The 21,707-nt window shown below is 40.8% G+C and overlaps 1 protein-coding gene and 1 long non-coding RNA gene across 4 annotated transcripts in view; one reads left to right on the forward strand and one right to left on the reverse strand.

The window, feature by feature from the left end:
* Nucleotides 1-5,270: 5,270 nt before the first annotated feature.
* Nucleotides 5,271-17,142, reverse strand: LOC123934964. The gene is made up of 3 exons (XR_006816857.1): nucleotides 16,902-17,142; nucleotides 5,790-5,887; nucleotides 5,271-5,319 (listed from the first exon to the last, which is right to left on the reverse strand). It is a non-coding gene; the product is annotated as an uncharacterized LOC123934964 (long non-coding RNA).
* Nucleotides 17,143-18,342: 1,200 nt separating this feature from the next.
* The window catches only part of FBXW7 (F-box and WD repeat domain containing 7), a 230,013-nt gene continuing 226,648 nt past the window's right edge, over nucleotides 18,343-21,707 (forward strand). Inside the window, exon 1 of one of the 3 annotated variants that reach the window (XM_045995240.1) lies at nucleotides 18,343-18,470. The gene's annotated coding sequence lies outside the window, so the exon portion shown is untranslated. The remainder of the gene's footprint in view (nucleotides 18,471-21,707) is intronic. The other 2 variants (XM_045995232.1, XM_045995256.1) reach the window with 2 other exon arrangements.

Genomic DNA, 21,707 nt, shown 5'->3' on the forward strand with positions numbered 1-21,707 from the left:
GGGAGGTGGGGCTCCATCAGGAATCATGACCTGAGCCTAAAGCAGAGACTTAACGGACTGAGCCACCCAGGTGTCCTTTGCTTTTTTAAATTAATAGTGCATTTTTGATGTTTTCTTAATTTATTTTCAAGTACTTACATAGAAGTAGTTTAAAACTTAAAATGTATTTTTGCTATATGCCTCTTCTAAATCCACTGAAAAGTGATAGGAGTGAAAATAGGATATTGGAGAGAAATTCAGGAGTAAGATGAAGACTTGTTTATTGATAATAAGCACAATTCTTATAGAGCCTGGATTTCCCAGCACAGTCTCAATTTAAAACTTTCTGTCCTATTATTTTCATTTGTACATTCTGCCCCTCGCCAACTTTTTACAGCTTTGTTAAGTTGTAATTGGTGTACAATAAATGGCACGTTTAAAATATACACTTTGATCAGTTTTGACACATGTTGTCAACTGTGAAACCATCACCACAATCAATAATGCATATATCATCACCCTAAGTGTTTGCTCAGGTCCTTTGCAATTCATCCCTCCTTCTCATTTTCTGCTCCCATCCCCAGGTGACCATTAATTGCTTTCTGTCATCATCGATTGGTTTTCATTTTTCCGAATTTCACATAAATGGAATTACATAATATCTCCTGGATATAGTACATTCTAGAAGACATGTTTTAAAATAGTGGAGGAAAGTTCTAGATTTAAAAAGACTAAAGAGGGGCACCTGGGTGGCTCAGTGGGTTAAAGCCTCTGCTTTCAGCTCAGGTCATGATCCCAGGGTCCTGGGATCGAGCCCCGCATCGGGCTCTCTGCTCTGCGGGGAGCCTGCTTCCCCCTCTCTCTCTGCCTGCCTCTCTGCCTACTTGTAATCTCTATCTGTCACATAAATAAATAAAATCTTTAAAAAAAATAAAATAAAAAGACTAAAGAGACCTAACAGCCAAATGCAATAGATGCAACTTGATTGGATTCTGGTTTGAAAACACTAGAGACCACACTAGACCACACTGGGTACTACATGACAATAGGGAATAACTATTAATTCTCTTGGGTGTGAAAATGGTAATATTTTATGGTAATATTTTATGATTATTTACATAATCTTTTATGTAGAAGATTATACTAGCATTGTGTGTTAAAGCACTAGGTGTATAAAGTGTCTTGCTTTTTAGCAATTTACATTCAAGTGGTTCAGAAAGACAATTAAATCAAGCAATATGGAAATACTTTAACAACTACTGAATCTACATGGTAGGTATAAGTGGGTTTATAAAAGTTCTTCTCAATTTCCCTGTATATCTGAACTTCTTTTAATAATAATAGCTGGGGAGAGGGGAAAGGACAGAAAATGAAAAATCAAGACTCTCCTGAAGAAAACCTAGGCTATAGTCAATCACCAAGTCTTTTTTCTACTTCTAAATCTTTCACTGCTATCCATACTATATTCAATTTTACCACCCACACCTGATTTAGAAAAAGTATACATCTTAACTGTGAGCAACAATAAATTTCAACCTTCACCTCAGATCATATATAAAAACTAACTTGAATTTGATTAGAGACCTAAATGTAAGAGCTAAAACTATAAACTTTCTGTAAAAGAAAAAACAGAGGAGAAAATTGTAGTGGCCTAGGGTTTGGCACAGATCTCTTGAACACATGCAAAACACATAAACTATAAATGAAAAAAATCAATAAATTAGATTTCATAAAAATTAAAATTTAAATTAAAACCACAATGAGATACTACTATAGAGCTGATAGAATGGGTAAGATTAAAAAGACTAATGATACCAAGTGTTTGGGAGAATGTGGAGTCACTGGAATTCTCATGTACTACTAGTGGGAATGCAAAATGATAGAACCACTTTGGAGAACAGCTGAACCAGTTCTTAAAAATTCAATGTGTACCAACCAAATGACCCATCATTTAACCATTAGATAATGACCTAAAAGAAATGTGATGGCTCAAGTCTCCATCAGTGGGTAAATAAACAAATAATGATATGCCCACACAATAGAATTCAGCAATGAAAAAGAATAAATTATTGATATGGGGGGGGTGTCTGCAGAATAATAATAGTGGAGAAAACCTACATAATCTTGGCTACGGTGATAACTTTTTAGATATAGCATCAAAGGCACAATCGGTGAAAGAAATAATTCATAAGCTGGACTTCATCAAAACAAAAAACTGCTTTGTGAAAGACAATGTCAAAAGAATGAGAAAGACAAGCCACAAGATGGGAGAAAATATTTGCAAAACAGCTCATCCTTCATGGCTCTGCTCAAAAGACCCTCTTCTGAAACACTGACCTCCTTCTTCCTGACTCCATAACCACAGAGGTCGAGTGTTTTCAAGCCACATTGCAACTACTACTTCTTTTCATTCATTCACTCAAAAATATTTATTCTGTGCATGCCATGTTTTAGGCACTGTCCTAGGCATGGAGCATATAGCAGTGAATAAATCAGATGAAGTCTCTGGCTTACATATTACTGAATGTGTACATGGTAGAAGGAGGCAACAAATAAATATAATAGAATTCCAGGTAGAAATATTGCTGTGAATAATTTTTTAAAAAGCAGTGAAAGAGTAAAGGGTGATGATGTTTATTTTATTTTATTTTATTAATTAATTAATTTATTTTGAATGGTAATTGATAATAATGTATTAGTTTCGGGTATCAAAATAGTGCTTTGGCATTTATTTACATTATGAAGTAATTTCCATGATAAATCAAGCTATCATCTGTCACCATACAAAGTTGTTACAATTAATTATATTAATATATTATAATTATATTAATATATTTACTATATTCTCTATGCTGTTTGTTCTATCCCCATGACTTTAAAACTGGAAGTTTGTGCCTTTTAATCCCCTGCCCCTGTATTGCTCATTCTCCCATCTGCCTCCCCTCTGGCAATCTCCAGATTGTTCTCTATATTTATGAATCTGTTTCTGTGTTGTTTTGTTTGCTCATTTGTTTTGTTTTTCAGATTCCACATGTAAGTGAAATCATATTGTATTTGTCTGTCTCTGTCTGACTTACTTCACTCCAGATAATATCCTCTAGGTCCATCCATGTTGTCGCAAATGGCAAGAGTTCATTCTTTTTTATGGCTGAGTAATATTCCATTGCAGGAGTGTGTGTTATTTTAGAAAGCAAGTCAGAGAAGGTATAGCTGACAGACACTGGTGCCTCACCCACAACCTCTAGGTACTCTGGAATAATCCAGTACAAGCCAACCTCACTGGAAGTACTTGTGATTGTCTGTGGCTTCTCTTTATCTGAATGTGGGGCAGGCCCATGGTCAGGGAACAGACCTCAGCCAATGGCAATGGAAGGTGAAGGACAAACATCCTAGCTTCTCTGACTCCTTGGGTGGGACCACTTTGATGTGCATTCCCCACGTTTCCCAGAGATCCCCTATGGGATTGATTTCCAGTTGTCCTCAGCAGCACCTTGTGCAATAAATTGCTCTGTACTCTTTCCTTCCCTGTCTCACTTCTCCATTCCTCTGCCAGCACTTCCCGAAATCACATTTTACCTTTCAAACATGCCACCTGTACTCAGATCCTTGGTTTTGGAGGAACCCTGCCCAAGTCAGTGTGTTCACAGAAGTGATGCAAGGAAGGGGACCATCAGAATAAGGTTCTAGAATTGGATCATTTGCTGGTTAGAGGGTAACGAAGACCCGGTTGCTGCTGATAATCTCTGGCATGCCCTCGCATTATTATTACTAAGAGTCTGACCTGTGATGAATCAGGATAGTGTACAAGTGTAAGAAAATGCACCAACCTATAGACTAGCTCTTGAGCTGCAATCTATGGGGGGGACAATAGTAATTATTAGAATTTTGAAGTTGATTTGTTGTTAGCTGTCGGAGGAGCCATGAAGGAGGAAAATAACAGGCTCAAATCAGGTAACCATTAATTTAGAACACAGTTTGAAAGAAGGCCAGAAATCTTCCCTCATGTCTTTTAAAGGTAGTCTCATCTCCTGTGGACAGAGTAGACTAAGCTGAAAAAAAAGACCTCACATTTGATCTTCGGTATAGCAGGAGATTGAATTCACTGCCCTGAAGGTTTCTTAGGCTAACGTTAGGGACTTGAAAGGAAAGAAGAGGAGCCCTGTGACCTCTGGTGGGAATGGTTGGATGGATGGGATTAAAGACTTCAGATTCCTTTGGATACTCTGGGCCAGAATTCTCTGGAGCCCTTCCTCTTGCTAGAGGAAACCAGTGTCTGATTGCCTGGAGATTGTGCAAAGGCGTTACGTAGGGCAGATGCCTTGCAAGATGACACTTGTCTGCAAGATCTTTCCTTGTCTCTATTGCTCTAGACCAATAATTAGAAGTCTCATTATGAGCCAAGCAGAGAAATACTGCTACGTGAAGAAAGGGATTATTCACCAAGAGCACTGCAGCGCCTAGCAGATATGTACCAGCAGGAACTGGGAGAATTGGCCTGGAAATGGAACTTAAAGGTGCTGGATCAGGGAGGATCATAAGGCTGGATGGGGAGAGTTTCTCAGTAAGGGTGCCTAATACAGTGATTCACGACTTTATGTCCTGGTAGAATACCTAAAACTATACCTAGTACATTGCAAAAGTGGCTCTTTGAAACTTGAAAACAATGATGAGATGAAGATGCTGGGATTTCTTAGAGGAAAGATGAGGAAGGAGTAAAAAAAAAAATCATAGGTTAGAATTAAGTATGCATTTATTATGTAATACTAGAGAACCTGCCAGCTAGCAACATTCCCTGGGAGGGCTCAGAGGACACTCCCTTCACTAAAGTGGTAAGATTGTACAAGTACATTCTGTGAAGTTCAGAATTGCTTGACCTCTAGATCAAGATTGATGGTAAGAGATGCCTCAACGTCAATGGACATAACAGGATTCTTGAGGCCAAGTTGGCAGCATTACACCATCAAGAGCAATGGGATGTAATTATGGTCACATGCATCAACATGAATTAATTTTAGGAACCTAACTTTGATGGGAGGTAGGTGAGTTCCAGAAGAACACATGAATTGATTGGATTTTAAAAACATGCAAAATGAAAATGTAAGTGTGTGTGTGTGTGTGTGTGTGTGTGTGAGAGAGAGAGAGAGAGAGAGAGAGAGACAGGTTAGTAAACTCAAAACTAGCATAGGGGTGCCTGGGTGGCTCATCGGTTAAGTGTCTGACTCTTGATTTTGGCTTGGGTCATGATCTCAGGGTTGTGGGATTGACCCCAAGTCGGGCTCCTCATTCAGTGGGGAGTTTGCTCCAGATTCTCTCTCTCCTCCTTCTGTCCCTTCCCGCCACCTAAAAATAACAGATAAAAAAAACTTTAGAAAGAAACTAGAATAACGGTTATGAAAGGAAGAGAGAAAAATCGGGAGGGGGAGAGATATATAACAGAATTTCTATGGTATTGATAATATTTTCTATCTCAAGTCAGGTTGTAAGTACACAGGTGCTCATTTTATTGTTATACTCTATACAGATAAATTACGCATGTTAAATGCATTCAATATTTAACAAAAATAATCTAAAGAAATAAAGCCTAACCATAATTCCTTTCTGTTGTGACTCGCAGTAGAGAGCAGAAGCATTGGATAGATGCAAACTCAAGTCAGGTTGGCTGTACAAGCTTAGTTAAGGAACTTATTGAGTCTCTGAGTGATAGGTTTCTCACCAGGAAAATGATTTTGATAATGTCTTTCCAGCAGGGTAGAGGTAAGGATTAAATGAGATAATTTATATAAATTTTATAATCGGTGCCTGGCACATACCAGGTGCGATTTAATAAATTAGTCCACGCTTCCTGTTTTCTTCCTTTTTAGAGATTTTCCATCTTCTTCATTTGATTTAGTTCCAATTTAATTATTTCCTGTTAAGCAAAGAATTATGTCAGATGGGCTGTGCCTTAATTTAAAAACACTTTTTTTCATTTCAAAGACCATTATCTCATTTGATCCTCTCATTCAGTCCTCATTGGCTAGCACACGATGGAACATGTAGGAGCCCCAGTAAATCCCAGCAAATGAATGGATGTAGAATGTAGGTGTAATGGGCTGAATCGCGTTTCCCCAAAATTCACATATAGAAATCCCAATCTCCAGTAGCTCAGATGTAACTGTATTTGGAGATAAGGTCTTTTAAGAGATGATTAAATTAAGATGTGGCCGTTCCACCATGACTAGTATCCTCAGAAGAAGAAGAAGGGATCCTAAGGATGAGCTCCCACAGAGGAAAGGCCATCTGAGGATACAGCGAGGAGATAGCTGTCTGAGAGACAAGGAGAGAGGCTTCAAGGGGAAACCAACCCTGTTGACCCCTTGATCATGGATTTTCAGCCTCCAGAGCTGTGGGAAAATAAAATTGATGTTTAAGCCACTTGGTCTGTGGTATTTGGTTATGGCAGGTTTTATAAACTAACACAGTAGGGCAAGTATTATTATACCCAAGTTATAAATGTATAACTGAGTCTCAAGGCTTAAGATTCTCACAGATTTACATAAGCAATGAAAGGGCAGAATTATCCTTGAATCTAGGTATCGAATTCTGGTTCTTTCCACCATAGTCTGCTTCTTTTCAAATTGTGCTATATTGAGATATTTCAATATGTACATACAATCTTTAAATTAAATTCTTATTTTTATCCAAGTAGTATATGGACTCATAAAAAACAATAACAAAAATAAACAAGGGGGTGCCTGGGTGGCTCAGTCGGTTAAGCATCTTCTTTTGGCTCAGGTCATGATCTCAGGGGCCTGGGATGGAGTCCCTGCTCAGTGGGGAGCCTGCTTCTCCCTCTTCTTCTGCCCCTCTTCCTGCTGGTGCTCTCTCTCTCTCAAATACATAAAATAAAATAAAATAAAATAAAACCAAACAAACAAAAATAAACGGTCCCTGCTTTTTCCCTCATCTAATGTGGCTTTCTTAGAGACAAGTAATCTCAACTCTTCAGGTGCCTTTTTTTTTTTTTAAGATTTTATTTATTTATTGGAGAGAGATAAAGAGATCACAAGTATGTAGAGCATCAGGCAGAGAGAGAGAGAGAGAGGGAGAAGCAGTCTCCCTGCTGAGCAGAGAGCCCGATGCGGGGCTCGATCCCAAGACTCTGGGATCATGACCTAAGCCGAAGTTAGAGGTTAACCCACTGAGCCACCCAGGCGTCCCTACTCTTCAGGTGCTTTTTCCTCATAGTATTTGCAACCAGATAACATGTTCATACAGATGTGTCATGATTTTTCAAATCAAGATGTCATCTATTAAGTTCCTATTATTAAAGATGAGTCTTTAATGATCTCAACACACACAGACACAGACACACACTATTGGGTAATGTCCTTTGTCTTTAAAAAGTTTTATCACAGGGAAGCCTGGGTGGCTCAGTTGCTGCCTTCGGTTCAGGTCATGATCCCAGTGTCCTGGGATTGAGTCCCACATCGGGCTCCTAGCTTGGCAGGAAGCCTGTTTCTCCCTCTGCCTCTGCCTGCCACTCTGTCTGCCTGAGTTCGCTCTCTCTCTCTGACAAATAAATAAATAAAATCTTAAAAAAATTATTATAAAAAAAGTTTTATCACAGTCTATGATAGTTTTCTTCTTCTGTATTATCTCATTTTCCTCCACGTTAATTTTCTTTCTTTTCTTTAATTTCCTTTACTTTCACATTAGACTTTCCTCAAATGTTGGGGTGATCCTTCGCTTGCCATTCATCTGTAAGAAAAAGCCTGTTTCCTGTTTGTGCCCTCAGAGGCAACTAATGACTTCAATTTTGCCATTTTCTAGGGTTCCCTATCAGGAATTGGCTGGTTATTGCAGGCCACTCTGCTGCAGAAACTTAGGTTTTAGCTTTCTTTTCTTGAAGTGAGTTGCTCCTGCCTATCCACGATTTTCTAGAATTTCCTGACATCTTTTTGCTCCTATTATCTTATGTCCTGTGCTCTTTGTACTCTTTTTTATAACTTTTTATTCCTTTGCTATTATTTTAGGGGGCTTTGAGAGGGAATAGAGAAGAAATATGTGTTTTCAACAGTCCTTTACATTTCTAATGTTGCCTTTTCTCGGATTTTTGCTATTAGTCAATATGTCACAGCTAGTATCGGTTCAACGCAAATGACTACAAATATCTGTGAGGAAGTATTTTTCTAGGTGTGTCTGTCAAAGTCTCTTTTATATCGAAAAACCTCAGCTTGTGTTTTGAGTAATAAGAGGAATATGGTATTTCATACTCAAGTATCACTTATTTTTAAAGACATTCATGCATAAAGCCAGGTGAGGAGGGTGAGCACATGGGGAGAAGGACCTGTGTGGCATAAAATTCTGAGCTGGCCGAAGAGGACTTCCGCACGGTATGTGGTGGCAAAGCCTGGGTGGGGGAGGAGAAGATCCATGCAGAGACGTGGCATACCATGAGAAGGGGAGGGGCAGATCCCAAGCAAGGTGAAGAGGGCATCCCGTGCTGTGGGGCAGTCTGTGGTGAGGGGTCAGAGCCCAGGGCGCAGCGGCTGTGGTGTGAATTTGGTTATAAACCAAAGGATGGATCAAATAAGTAAGTATTTTAAGGATAATGCAAGTCAGGTTTCTCACCCTAGTAGAATGAAGTCATAAATATGGAAAAGGAAAAAACTGGAATAAACCCTGAGTGTTGGATTGGAATTAGATATTATTATGGATTATACTGTATCCATATTTATACGGCATCAATGGTGATATATAAATACAGATGTAAATGTCTTTGTGTCTGTATACATATTCCCTAGCTCTGCCCATCAAGAGAGTCTGAGAGCTGTGGACTCAAATTGCAACCAGCAGATCCACCCAAATTGTGGCTTCTAAATACCATTTACCACTTAAAGGGACCTAGGCTCCTTGGTAGGGTGACAGATTTATCATCTAAAAATATAGCAGATATTTAGCAAATAAGAAATTATTACATGGAACACACCTATGCCAAATATCTATTCATTATTTATCTGAAATTCAAACTTAACTGATTAACCTTTATTTTACTTGGTGATCCTTTTTCTTTGGAGAAAGGGTCACATCCAACACTAGGGCAAAAAAAGTACAACATGAGTCTGGAACATTTTGTTGGGCTAGGAAAAAAAAATACTAAAGGAATGATGGGAAAAATGACATAGAAGCCACTTTGGAAGGGTTCTCACTGGCCAAATATAGGACAACTTAACCATCAAAATAAACAATAATAGTAACAGGTTATAACTTATTAAACGAGAGAGAACCAAGAGCCTATAAGGATATAAATAAAATGGTAAAATGAAAGTTTGATGAGGAATAAGATATTTATTTAGAGCTAAAGTATCTCCATAAAAGTATCCTCACAAAATTAATAGTTATTAATTCCAAATGGAAAAAATAGTAACTATACTGTGGAGAAGCCCAGCAACATCATTTTAATCGAGTGATTAAACAAATTGAGTGGCCCCTTAATGAAATAGAGTCTACAAAAGAACTACCTGTAATCTTTAAAAGTATCAAAGTTGTGAAAGCCAGAGAAAGACTGAGGAAACATTTCAGACTTCAGGAGATTAAAGAGATGTGACAATTGAACACAACACACATTGTGAAGTGTATCCTCTGTTTTGCTATCAAGGTTATTACTGGGACACATGACGAAATTTAATGGGGGGGGAGGGGTCCCAGGATCAGGTGGCAGGAATCATCACTGTTAACGTCCTGATTCTGATGGCTGCACTGTGATTATGTAAGAGAATGTCCTGTATATACCCACTTAAGTATTTGGGCGAGATGGGACATCCAGTTGGCAATTTATTCCCAAGAGGCTTAAGACAAAAAAGTTCTCTAGACTGTGCTTACCACTTTCCTGTAAGTTTCAGATGGTTTGAAAATAAATAAAAGTGGTTATTTTGGGTTTTTTTTTTTAAAAGATTTTATTTATTTATTTGACAGAGAGAGAGATCACAAGTAGGCAGAGAGGCAGGCAGAGAGAGAGGAGGAAGCAGGCTCCCCGCGGAGCAGAGAGCCCGATGCGGGGCTCGATCCCAGGACCCTGAGATCATGACCTGAGCCGAAGGCAGCAGCTTAATCCACTGAACCACCCAGGCGCCCCTTATTTTGGGTTTTAATAGGGAAATGAAAATTTAATCATTCTGAGACATTGATCTAAAAAAAGAGCTTAAAATGCCACTAATACGATGTCTTTTGCAATGATGATGTAAGAGACTAAAAGCCAACCATCTGGAGATCACAAATTCATTTATTTAAAAATGCTCTTGAAATTAAATTGCTAGAATTTTTAAGCTACAAGAAGCAAAAGAGAATTCTACATATTACTGATATTTGTATGCAAAACATTAAGGAAAATTGCTATTTCAAAGGAAAAAACAAATGGTAGCTATTTCTGGGGTTTAGAGAGTGGCATTTCCTCTCTGGAGGACATGGATGGTCTTTTTAAGAAAAACAGCTCTAAGAGTGTTACGGACTGAATGTTCACGTTGATATATTCACCCCGCACCATCCTCACACCTCATTGCTGTGCAGTCATGTGATGGTTCTAAGAGGTGAGGCCTTTGCGGGGTAATTAGGAGTAGATGAAGTCATGAGGGTGTAGGCCTCATGAATGGGATTTGTACCCTTATATAGTATAGGAGTTAGGAGAGATCCAAGGAAAGACATAATCAATGAAAGAAATCCTTCAGGTTGCATTTGGCCAACAGTTTTAGGGAAAGTTATATCTGACATTGCTTTTGAAGTTGTTTCCTGTACTACAAGTTGGTTCTTATACTATGATAACCACTTGTTACCCTTCAGATTAAAAGTCCACTACATAGAACAGTCTCATGTTGATGAACTTAAACAGTAGTGTCCAGCGCTGGGCACAGCACTGAAATAATTTGAACAAGCCAGCCACAGTGCAGAGAGCTGGTTTGAAACTTTTCTTAGCATATAAGATGGTAGGTCATGACATTTTATTTGGTTATTAAAAGAAATGTCAACCCTGGAATAAAAGGCTGGAGAACCTGAGGATTTCTTCATCTTTGAAATGGCAGCCTATTTGTCGAAAAGGCAGGGTTAAACAAATACCTGAAGGGTACTGGTGTTCTAATATGCGGTACTTCTTTCACAGAAGCAACAATCCCTAGAGTTTCTGTTTTCTTTTCTCTAAAAGTTCTCTTATAGTTGGGATTGGAACTCAGAACTCACATTTCTGTAAAAACAGTTTAACAAAGGCAGGTTGTATTCTTAGGTTGTAAAAGCTTATATAACCCAACCTCACTAGACTAGAATATTAACACGATGACTTGCTATTGTTTCTAAATGCTAACTTGGTATTAAACTCAGAAACTTAATACAACTTTACATTCTGCTCAGTTCACTGTCTGATTGAGCTAGAACTCTTCTATGCAGCAACTAAAGAATCTAAAGTCCTATGATACATGTAATCCAGTATCTTAACATCCTTTGCTTTTAAGCATTGTAGACAAGGGAGAAGTTATGAGCCGATTGTCTCTCAGGAGACTTTAGAATCAAGCCTGGGAATGACCCACTTTACTTTTGCCCACATCTCCTGGGCAGACCAATTACATGGTCCTAGCCTAATAGCAAGGGGAGCTGGGAAACAGTCTTCCTATGTGGTCAGGGAGAGGAATAAGGAATGTGGGCATCTCACACCTACTTTGCAGAGTTTTGTGAAGATCGAATAACCACACTGCTAAGTTCATGACAAATATTATGCCCCTTCTTTGGAATCAGCTAGGTTTGGATGTAAAGGATTCCTAGTGAAAGGGTTTTGGTAAAGGAAATCATGTGCAGTTTCTGGGAGTTTCACACTTTCTATATATCACTGCGTTTTGGAAATTGTCTGGTACCCTTGGCAACTCCCTACTATTAATTCAGTAACTCAACCTTGAATTTCAAGCCAGAACATTTAAAAGCCTTCGCTCTCCAGGATTAAGTTACAACCAATGCTATCTTGGTAGGATTTTATTAGGTAAAAATACTTTGTGATTATTAATGACAAAATCAAAGGAAGGGTTTTTCTGAAACTCAGTTTAAACTATCAAAGATTATAAGTGATTTAATTAATTTATTTTCTATTAAAACTAGTGGTTGGGGCGCCTGGGTGGCTCAGTGGTTTAAGCCGCTGCCTTCGGCTCAGGTCATGATCTCAGGGTCCTGGGATGGAGTCCCACATCGGGCTCTCTGCTCTGCAGGGAGCCTGCTTCCCTCTCACTCTCTCTGCCTGCTTCTCTGCCTACTTGTGATCTCTCTCTGTCAAATAAATAAAAATAAACAAAATCTTTAAAAAAACAAACAACAACAACAAAAAACTAGTGGTCATCTGTAATTCATTTTTACAGTCAATCTTTTTGCAAGTCCAGTTTATGGTAAAGGCAAACACAGGGGTGATCTCATCAAGCAGCTGGTAGGTTTTCTAGGTTGATTTGTTCTTGGATTTACAAATGTCATTATGTTCTGACATTTAACATTTTTAACAGCATTATGAAATTATTAGGGAGCTGATCACCAAATCAAGGGTGTTTCCTTAATTATTTTACACTACTAACCATTGCTTTCCTTTGTGTAATAATTTTCTCAGGCATTAAGGAAGCACAGTGGTTCTCTGGAGAGGTGATGCGGGTTTAGTGAAGGAAAAAGTGGAGAAACCTTATTTTTTAAACCACATATCCAGGGGCCCCTGGGTAGCTCAGTCAATTAAGCATTTGCCTTTGGCTCAGGTCGGGATCTCTGGGTCCTGGGATGCAGCATGGAGCCCTGCCTGCATCAGGCTTCCTGCTCAGCAGGGCATCTACTTCCTTCTCTCTCTCTCTCCCTCTGCCCTTCCCACTGTTCGTTGTCTTTCAAATAAAGAAAATCTTTAAAAAAAGATACTAAAACAAGTATCCTTGTAATTCCTTTTTAGAAATTATTTCTAATAATCTTTAATAATTGTATTTATTTTTATTTATATCACCCTTAATCTGATCCTAAAGCTGTTAGGCTTAAAAATGAAACAATCTTATTTAATGAAACAATCTTATACAATGATAGAATAAGAGGTTTGCCATGTGGAAGTGAACAGTATTTTATAGATCACTGGAATGAACTTATTTACCGCTCCAGAAGACTGAGTCAGTGTGATATAATGGCAAGCATACTATTGGAAGACTTGGGTGGAGTCCAGGCATTCTATTTTCTTGCTTTTTTGATCCTATGTAAAATAATTTCTCTGGGTCTCATCTTAAGCTGAGAAATCAGAAAATATCGCTGATTCTACAAAAAGAACTGGCAGATATGAAAATGATAAAGACAACCAAAGAGAATACATTGGGGAAATTTGCCAGGTAGAGACATGAATGGTATGTATTTGATATTACTGAGTGAAATTAAAAAAACAACCCCCAACAAACCCTTATTTTAGCAGGGACTTCAGAAATAAAGAAAAAGTCACTGTGACTTTTATAAAATGAATGAAACTGGGAAATGAAAAAGAAATCTGTGCTGGGGAAATAATTTGTTACATAGTTGCCTATAACATACAAAGTGACAAAGAACAGGAATCAGTTACATAGATTTAAGAGACTAGAAATCTCTTTTACATACTTGAGGGAAACTAAATCACAACAAAACCCAAAACAACCATGAGAAATTCCAGCAATGAAAGTTGAAAGCATGGGATTATTTTGGAAGGCAAAAAGTAAAATTAAAAAATAGTCTTGTCACATATATATTTTTAAAGATTTTATTTATTTATTTGAGAGAGAAAGAGAGAGAGCACAAGCAGGTGGCATGGCAGAGGGTAAAGGAGACTCAGCCCCTGGACTCCGGGATCATGACCTGCCTGAGCTGAAGGCAGATGCTTAACCAGCTGAGCCAACCAGGTGCCCTGAGTCTATTTTTAAGAAGTTTATATAAGCCAATTCATAGAAGATAATTAAGTAAGCTGTATTTTGGAAAGAACTTGTCCCAAATATAACTCATTTGGTAGCATTACCTTACCTGAAATAAATTGTTCAAATGTGGACTATAAAAGGATCTTGGGAAATCTGGCATCTCAGACACTGGGCATGAAAAAGGTAGTAACCACTCCACAAGAGGGAATCCAAATGGCTAGTAGATATGTGGAAAGGACTCAATAACATCAGCAATCAGAGAAAACAAGTTAAAACCATAATGACGTACAACTAACTATACATCCACCAGACTGGCAAAAGGATTGACAATACTGAGCGGGGTTGAGGGTGGGGGGTAATGGGACTCACATACATGGCTGGCCTGAGTATAACAATCTAGAAACAGCTCCCAGGTATATACCATACAGAAACTGATATAAATGTGATGGAATACACATACGAAGAATAGTCACAGCAGCACTTTTAACAGTCCCAAACTGGAAGCAGTCCAGATGTCCATCAAGAATAAAATGGCTAAATAAATTATAGCATACTGCCATAATGGAACACTTCAATTAAAAATGAACAGATTACAACTATATGAACAACCTGAACAAAATACGGATTTTGACGTAGTGCAAAAGCAGCAAGCAAACAGATTACACATTATGTCGTTCCATTTAATAAAGTTCAACAGAAAGGGCAAAATGAAACAACATATTGTTTAGGGGTGCATGCTTATGAAAAAAAAAACAATAGAGAAAAGTGAGGAAATGATTATCACAAAAGTTAGAATAATGGCTACTTCTAAAAGAGAGGGAAAGAGCTGTGCTCAGGAAGGTCACTAGGGGGGCTTCTAGGATGCTGGCTATGTTCCATTTGTTGACCTAGTTGGTCACAGGCAGGTTTCTTTTATAACAACTTATTAAACCAAATAACTGCTGTATACATTTAATGTATATCTCACAATAAAAATGCAAAAGTAATTGAAGACTTTTTAGATGGCATTCTTAGAAATTTTACCAGATAATTTAGCTTATGAAATCCCTGACAGTAAAAACCACTGATGTGGCATGAGAGTACACTGACAAAATAGCTTCTCATAAGAGCACACTTTCAAGTGCAGGAGAAAAGAACCCTCTACAAATATCCCTTTGTTATATTTTAGCATAGTATGCAGATCTTTATCACAAACAAACTGATAAAGCAGGGAAAGAACTGTTACCTGAAATTTCAGATTTTTTTTGGAATTTTTTGCAATCTAGCTGTTTTTTTCCTCTGGATTAATAAGTAAAAGAACTAAGGAGACGCAGACCAAGTTGGAAATGTATGAACTTCCTCCTCTTTAGATGCCAGTTCCAGATGTTTTTCTCCAGTTTCTTCCAGTACTGTGTGGTGAGGTGGGTGGATTTTGCCCAGTAAGTTTAGTACTGATATTACTTCGTAAGTAGGTGCATGAGGCATCTCCTGAGTGCTTTTCTGTCTCTCAGTACTAAGGTTCAAAAGTGGAGCCACTGACAAAACAGATCAGGCTGCTGAAAAACCCCATGTGGCACAGTACACACTTTTCTGGAGGTGTCCTCTGCTGGGCTGCAGAAGTTTATTCATTCATTAAACATTTGCTCAGCCCGACCAAAACTGGGTGCTAAGTCTTGCCCCACACCACAGGATTTTTGCATTCTTTTTATCCACACCCCACAGGACTTAAAACCTGAGGTGCTCAGCTTCACAAAATCTCCTAAATCTGGGAATTTTACTCATTCAATTTCTACCAGGAAATTAGGGAGGGGGCAAAACCAGATAGAGATTTATTTTGTAGCCATGTGGGGCTACCACTTGGAGGCCAGATTCCCTGTGAGTCTTTTTTGGAAGGACATGATAGGGCATCGATCATGACAAGGCAGTCAAACCCACAGTAGCTTAAGCAGGATAGTTAACCTGGCTCTTGGAACTTCTCAACAAGGACACTTAGGCAAGTGCTGCTTTGTGAGTCTCTTCTTGCTTCTGCAACATCCACTTCCCACGCCCATCAATTTTTCTGCAGCATTTTAATAAAAATGAAGTTTCCTTGGTCTACTGTTTGCATATGGTGGTGGTAGAAACCCTGAGCTTCGAAAGTCTGCCTATAAAACTTGCTCCTTATTCTCTGAAGTGGAAAGACTTGTAATATTCATTAATGCTGTTTCCAGAGCAGGTAGGGTGTGCCAGGGTCCAGCAAAAGAACTCTGGAATCTGCTTGCTTTCATCATTGCTGCTTTCATCTCAGTCTCACCCTATTCACCTGGACAGGTTCAAGGCAGATTCTGAGACTTTCATCTCAAAATTTCTTTTCCAAGAGAACTACACTTTCAACTTCATGAGTTTTTATTTGAATTTACTTTCCAGGATAAATCTGTAGGAAAAGCTGCATAATAATAATAATATTTATTTTAGAAAGGAAAGAGCCTTTGAGTCAGACCTGCAACACGGGCCAACATTTCCAGGTGATGGTTATGGACACTTACCATCAACCAAGATCAGCTCTCCAAAGTTTCATACAAGCAAGAATGGTTCCTAAAATTGAGACACCATTAACATCTCACATCTCCTCCTGAAAAAGTAAAAAATCTTCCCACAGTCTCCGGGAGGATGGCTCTCTTCCTTCGTCTCGGCAATTCGCCCCCACTTTACACACTCAGATTGTGCCTCCGTACGCAAACTGCACCCCTCTTTCCTTTCGTAGAGGTGGGAGGGGGAAGAAGGGACGTATTACCACTCTCATCTTTACAATACCACGTAGCTTACAAAACGCTTGCACTTCCGTCAACTCTGAACTCCGCGAGTGCCTCGGAGGGAGGCATTCATTCATTCATCAAACACTTGCTCGGCCCGACCACACGTTATCGGGCGCTAGGTCTCGCCCCACACCACGGGAAGGGTGGGGCGCTCGCTCCCTGGAGCAGGTGCTGCGGCTCAGGCTGTAGGGCAAGTTCTCGCTCAACCTGGCTTTTTCGAAGGCCCATTTGGGGCTAAATGCCTCACCTTCGGGTGGTGCGTGCCCGACCACGGCCGCGCGGCCTGGGCCTTCCTCCTTGCTCCGAAAGGAGCAGCCACCACCTGCCCTGAATGAAACCGCTACAGAGCAAGCTCTGCCCGCCGCCGTGGGGTCAGGGCTAAGATCAGGCGGCAGCTAAGGCTCCACTCGGCTCCTCCCCTTCCTCTCTTCAATTCTGACGCGGCCGTAGAGGCGGCGGCAGCGGCGGCTAGTCCCGGGGCCCGAGGCGCACCCACCCGCTCGCTGGGCCCCGACTTCCTCTTTCCTTTGATCGTCATCAGAGCGCGCCAGAGTCACCCAGGGCGGGGTGGTTAGAAAGGGGGAAAAAAAAGGCCAGCGGAGGAAACGTCCTGGCGGACAGAAAAGGGAGGGGTGACGGGAGAGGTTGCTAGGTGACTTGCGTCATCCTCCTGCGCCGCTTTCCTCCCGCCCCTCTCTGGAGTGAGGCGAGAGCCCCGCACAGAGCGAGCGAGACAGCGAGCTGAGCTCCGGGCGCTACCGCCACCACAGCGGAGAGCGTGAGAGCGAGGGAGCATCCGAGAGACCCAGCCCCCGTGCACTGGCCACGGCCGAGACCTTCGTCCTGACCTGGATCAGCGGGAGCCGCGGCCACCCCTTTTCTCCCCCCCTCACCTTCCCGGCCGGCAGCGGCGGCTGTACACGCCGGAGCCCGAGCCGGAGCCGGCGGCTGGGGGGCAGGGAGGCGGCTACCTCGGGCCGGGACTAGTCAGCTGCTCTGCGGTGAGAAGACGCTGAGGAAGGGCCGGAGCTTCTGTCTCGTCCCGGGGCGCGGGGCGAGGGACCCCCAACGTGTAGGGAGGGGGTCCCAGCCGCAGCGACACATGCGGGAGCCGGGAGCGGGGGCGGCGCCGAGCGGAGCCGGCCGGGTCCCCCACCACGCCGCTGCCTCTTCCACCCGCCCGGAGCCGTAGCATCTTGCCTCAGAGTGTATGAGCGGGGGACCCAAGCTCAGCAACCACCCCCCGGCCGGGGGGGCGGGGACCCCGATGTGAAGCGGCGGCCCGGGCGGCGGGGAGAGCAGGACAGGCGCCGCCGTCCTTTCCTTACCTTCCTTCTCTCCTGAGCCCCCTCGCGGGGGGGGGGGGGGGTCTTCTCTCTTGGCCAGTCGCCGGCCCCCCGGCCCCTCGGCAGGACTCCGGGAGGAGTTCTTAGAGCCCCCTCCCCCGCCCCAGCCCCGAGGGCGGCGGGGCCGGGGGGGATCCGGGGGGCCGGCTGCAGCCTCAGCCCAGAGGAAAACTTTGTAAGAGCAAAATCTGGAGCCTCCCAGACGTGACTCTCCCCGGAGAAGTGGCTCAGGGCGGGCAGAAGACACAGCCTGAAGAGATCCAGGAAGAGGAAAAGAGGGGGTAAGCGGGGCCGCTGCCGCCTCCTTTGCTCCGGCGGCGCGGAAGAGACCCGGGGTGACTGCCTGGCTTAGAGACACAAGCACCGCTTCTTCCTCAGTAACGCGCCGGAGCCTTCCGCAGCTGCCGCCTCAAAGCGAAGGAGGAAGGGAACCAGCCCACTTTCTCAGCGCCACAGCTCTTCCCTAAAGTGTGAGTGCCCGGGAAAGGGAATCGAGGGGGTAGAAAGTGGGAGGATACCAGTCGGTTCGTCCCCTCGGAGTTTTGCTGATGTTTTGCAGGAGTGTTGGGAGTGTATAGACCAGAGGGTGCATCTTTATTTTTACAGCGAGGAAGAGGTGTCGGGTAGTCTTGTGTTTCATGATATTTTAGCTCCTTACGGGTAATATGCAAGCTTACAGGTTTCTGTTAGAGGAGCTCTGTCTTTATCCAGAGTGGACACTTACACCTTTCTGCCTGGTAACTGGCAAAGGAAATTGAGGAAGCCAAATCATATGTGCACACAAAGGACATCTCTGTAATACACCTTTTCCTGGTACACCGGGTGTGAAACAGTGCTGTGGTTTTTGTTTCGGGGCAGCTCTTATTAGGGTTCTCAAGAGGGAACCTTTTACCCTGTAAACCCCCGAAACTGAAATTCCTGTCTTGTTTTGCAGTTCTTCCTTGAGAGATGGTACAGGAGTTTTTTACCTTCTCATTTCCTGGGTCCAATTTCTAGGTGTCAGGAAGCTATAACAGATTTCAATTACCCAGAAGGTTCTGAGTTCTTATGAATCATGACTTACTTGGGGAAGAGCATCGAGTACCTTAAACAGTTTATAAAAGTTTTTGCATTTTTTTCCCCCTATCCAACTGCTTTAAAAAAAATTTTTTTTTTAAGTAGCGTATGTCCTGATTGCTAGCACTTTTTTTATTTGGCAGAATGACTTGAGACTTTGCTTGTTTGAGTTATCTTTACTTCACTATCAAACGAAGAGAAATTTTTTGATATTCTTTGAAAGATGAAAGTTTTCTTTTCCCTTCCATTATTTTAAGGTGAGTTTATAAAATCTTTGAAATGCATTTTAGGTATCCTCTCAACAGTGCCAAATTGAGGTGCAAGAAAGTAATTATCATTTCATATATTTATACAGACCTTAAGGGTTAAGCATAAGGTGGAATTTTATTTAACAGAACATAGGCAGTACTACAGTACTGAGAATTGTGGCTGCTCCAGGCAACAGTGTGGGCTCACTCCCTCTGAAGCCACTGCTTTGTGGTAATGAGTGTAAGCCTGGTGTTGTTTGTGCTAACTTCTCCATTCAGGATCTCAGTTAAATTTACTTAAAGCTTTCTCAAATAGTGTTTTCATGTGTACTTTTTCTCTTTTGAGATAGTGAGTTCTACAAGTTTATTAGCCCCTGAATTATTTCACATTTCATTTATTTGTCCCAATCTGTCTCTGTAAAGTTCCAAAACACATCCAAAGGTTTTGTTTTGAGAAATGCTACGACAAGCTGGAGGTCATCTTTCCTTGGTTTTATATATTTTGATTCTTCTTCTTTACCATTGTCTTTCCTGACTCTTACTGTCAGTCTTAGAATGATTACTTTGATCCCTTGATCATTTTGCCTCCTCTGGAACTTCTCCAGCTTTTTTGTTTCTCTTTATATATTTGTGCTGTTACACTTTTGTAAGGAGCCTTAAGTTCTATTTTAAATAGGTAATGACATGGAAATACTGATTAGTAGGCATAATGTTAGATGTCAAATCAAAAGCAAATGTCTCTGGATCTGTTACCTTCTTTTGAGACCTTGAGGAAGTTATGTATCCCATGTTTTACAAAGATGAGAGAAAGAGAAATCTAGTCTTGGTATAGGCAATTTTTCAGGGAGAAAAGGAAGACAAACCAGCAAACTATAATTTGAGGGTAGATTTGTACTCTTAATCAAAGTTGCTTACTAACATTAAGACTTATTTTTATTATTTTCACTATACGTTGGTTAAAAAGCATGGTAATGTTTTATTGCATTTTGGGTAGCAAAGAAACAGCAAAGTATTTGAGATGCCTTTGAGGTGCTTTTACTTACGGCATAGGCAACGAAACATTAATTGCACAAAATTGTAGGAAAGGGGTGTATATGACACTATATGTCATACTACTGTATGTATGACACTCTCACACTACTGTGTTTGGTGCCTTATAGATATAAATGTATATGTATCTATAGAAGTGTAGGTGTTGGACTATACAAAACTAATTGGAGTGTCTGAACCAAATCTGGGAAATAACGTTTCTTTTGGGAAGAAAGGTGCTGGTGGAGATAAAGTGTTTAAGACTTTTGGAATTGGAGGGAATGAGGGACAAATGTAATTGGGAAGTTAGCTTGTTGGGAATATGGATGAAAGTTGTTGAGGAGGCTTGAAGTCAGTTTGTGTTTGTGCATTTACATGTGTACAGCCCAGAGAATCAACTGAGAACAATGTTGCTGAGAAGGTACTTTTAGATGATTAAGGAGAAATTGTATTCTAGGCCGGGAAGCATTTTACCTGGAGAAGGATTTTGTTTTTTTAGGGAACCAACATTTTCATACCATGGTCTTTGAAGAGCTATACAACAGGAGGGGTGAGAAAGATGCTCCCAGTAGTTTAGATTGGTACTAGTGGTTTCTTACAGAAAATAATTCAGAAATGGGGCAGTGAACTTTGTTTTTGACATTAAATTTTAGGGTAAAAAGTTGATGCTGTTGCAATCTGAAGACAGAAAAATAGTTAAGCTAATGAGTGATATGCTGAAAATGAAGAGTTAGGAGTCAGTTTCACAGTGTTAAGTTTTCTTGCAGAGTAACAGAGCTGAAAAATGTGTCTTTTTACTTTGGGGGAAGGGAATCTGTTAAAGTTAGCAATGGTATGGTAAGAGTAGAAAATGAATGAGACTCTCCCTAAAAAATGTTTTAAAAGTGGATAAGATTTGAAGTTCAAAGGGAGGAACAGTCTTTAACATGGCTACCAGTTCTTAGGACATGTGCATCTATATTTTTGAAGGAGCTAACAAGCTTTTTGTAGAGTATATAGGTCCCTTGATTTAAAGTCAGAAGGATATATAGGATTTCACTGTTAAGGAACTTAAACATAAAAGGACAGATTTGTTTTCATAAAAATTCATGTTTTTAAAGTTTGCCCAGGATTATTATCCCAAGTTTGGTCTTTAATCTGATGAAGTAGGGCTAAAAATAGCTGGCAGAGAAGGCTGCTTCCCTTGCTTGCAGTTGATGTGTGTTTTTGTGTCCCATACAATGGAGGGGATATCCCTGTGTTGGCACAGCAGTGCTGAAAATGCTTTTTTTTTTTTTTTAACCTTTTTATTAAAAAACAAATAAACAAAAAACAACTTGGCATTTAAAAAGAATCAGCTGTCTTTGAAGCATGAGACATGGAAGACTTTTGTTT

The sequence above is a fragment of the Meles meles genome, chromosome 2 (assembly GCF_922984935.1).
Source record: "Meles meles chromosome 2, mMelMel3.1 paternal haplotype, whole genome shotgun sequence".
NCBI lineage: Eukaryota > Metazoa > Chordata > Mammalia > Carnivora > Mustelidae > Meles > Meles meles.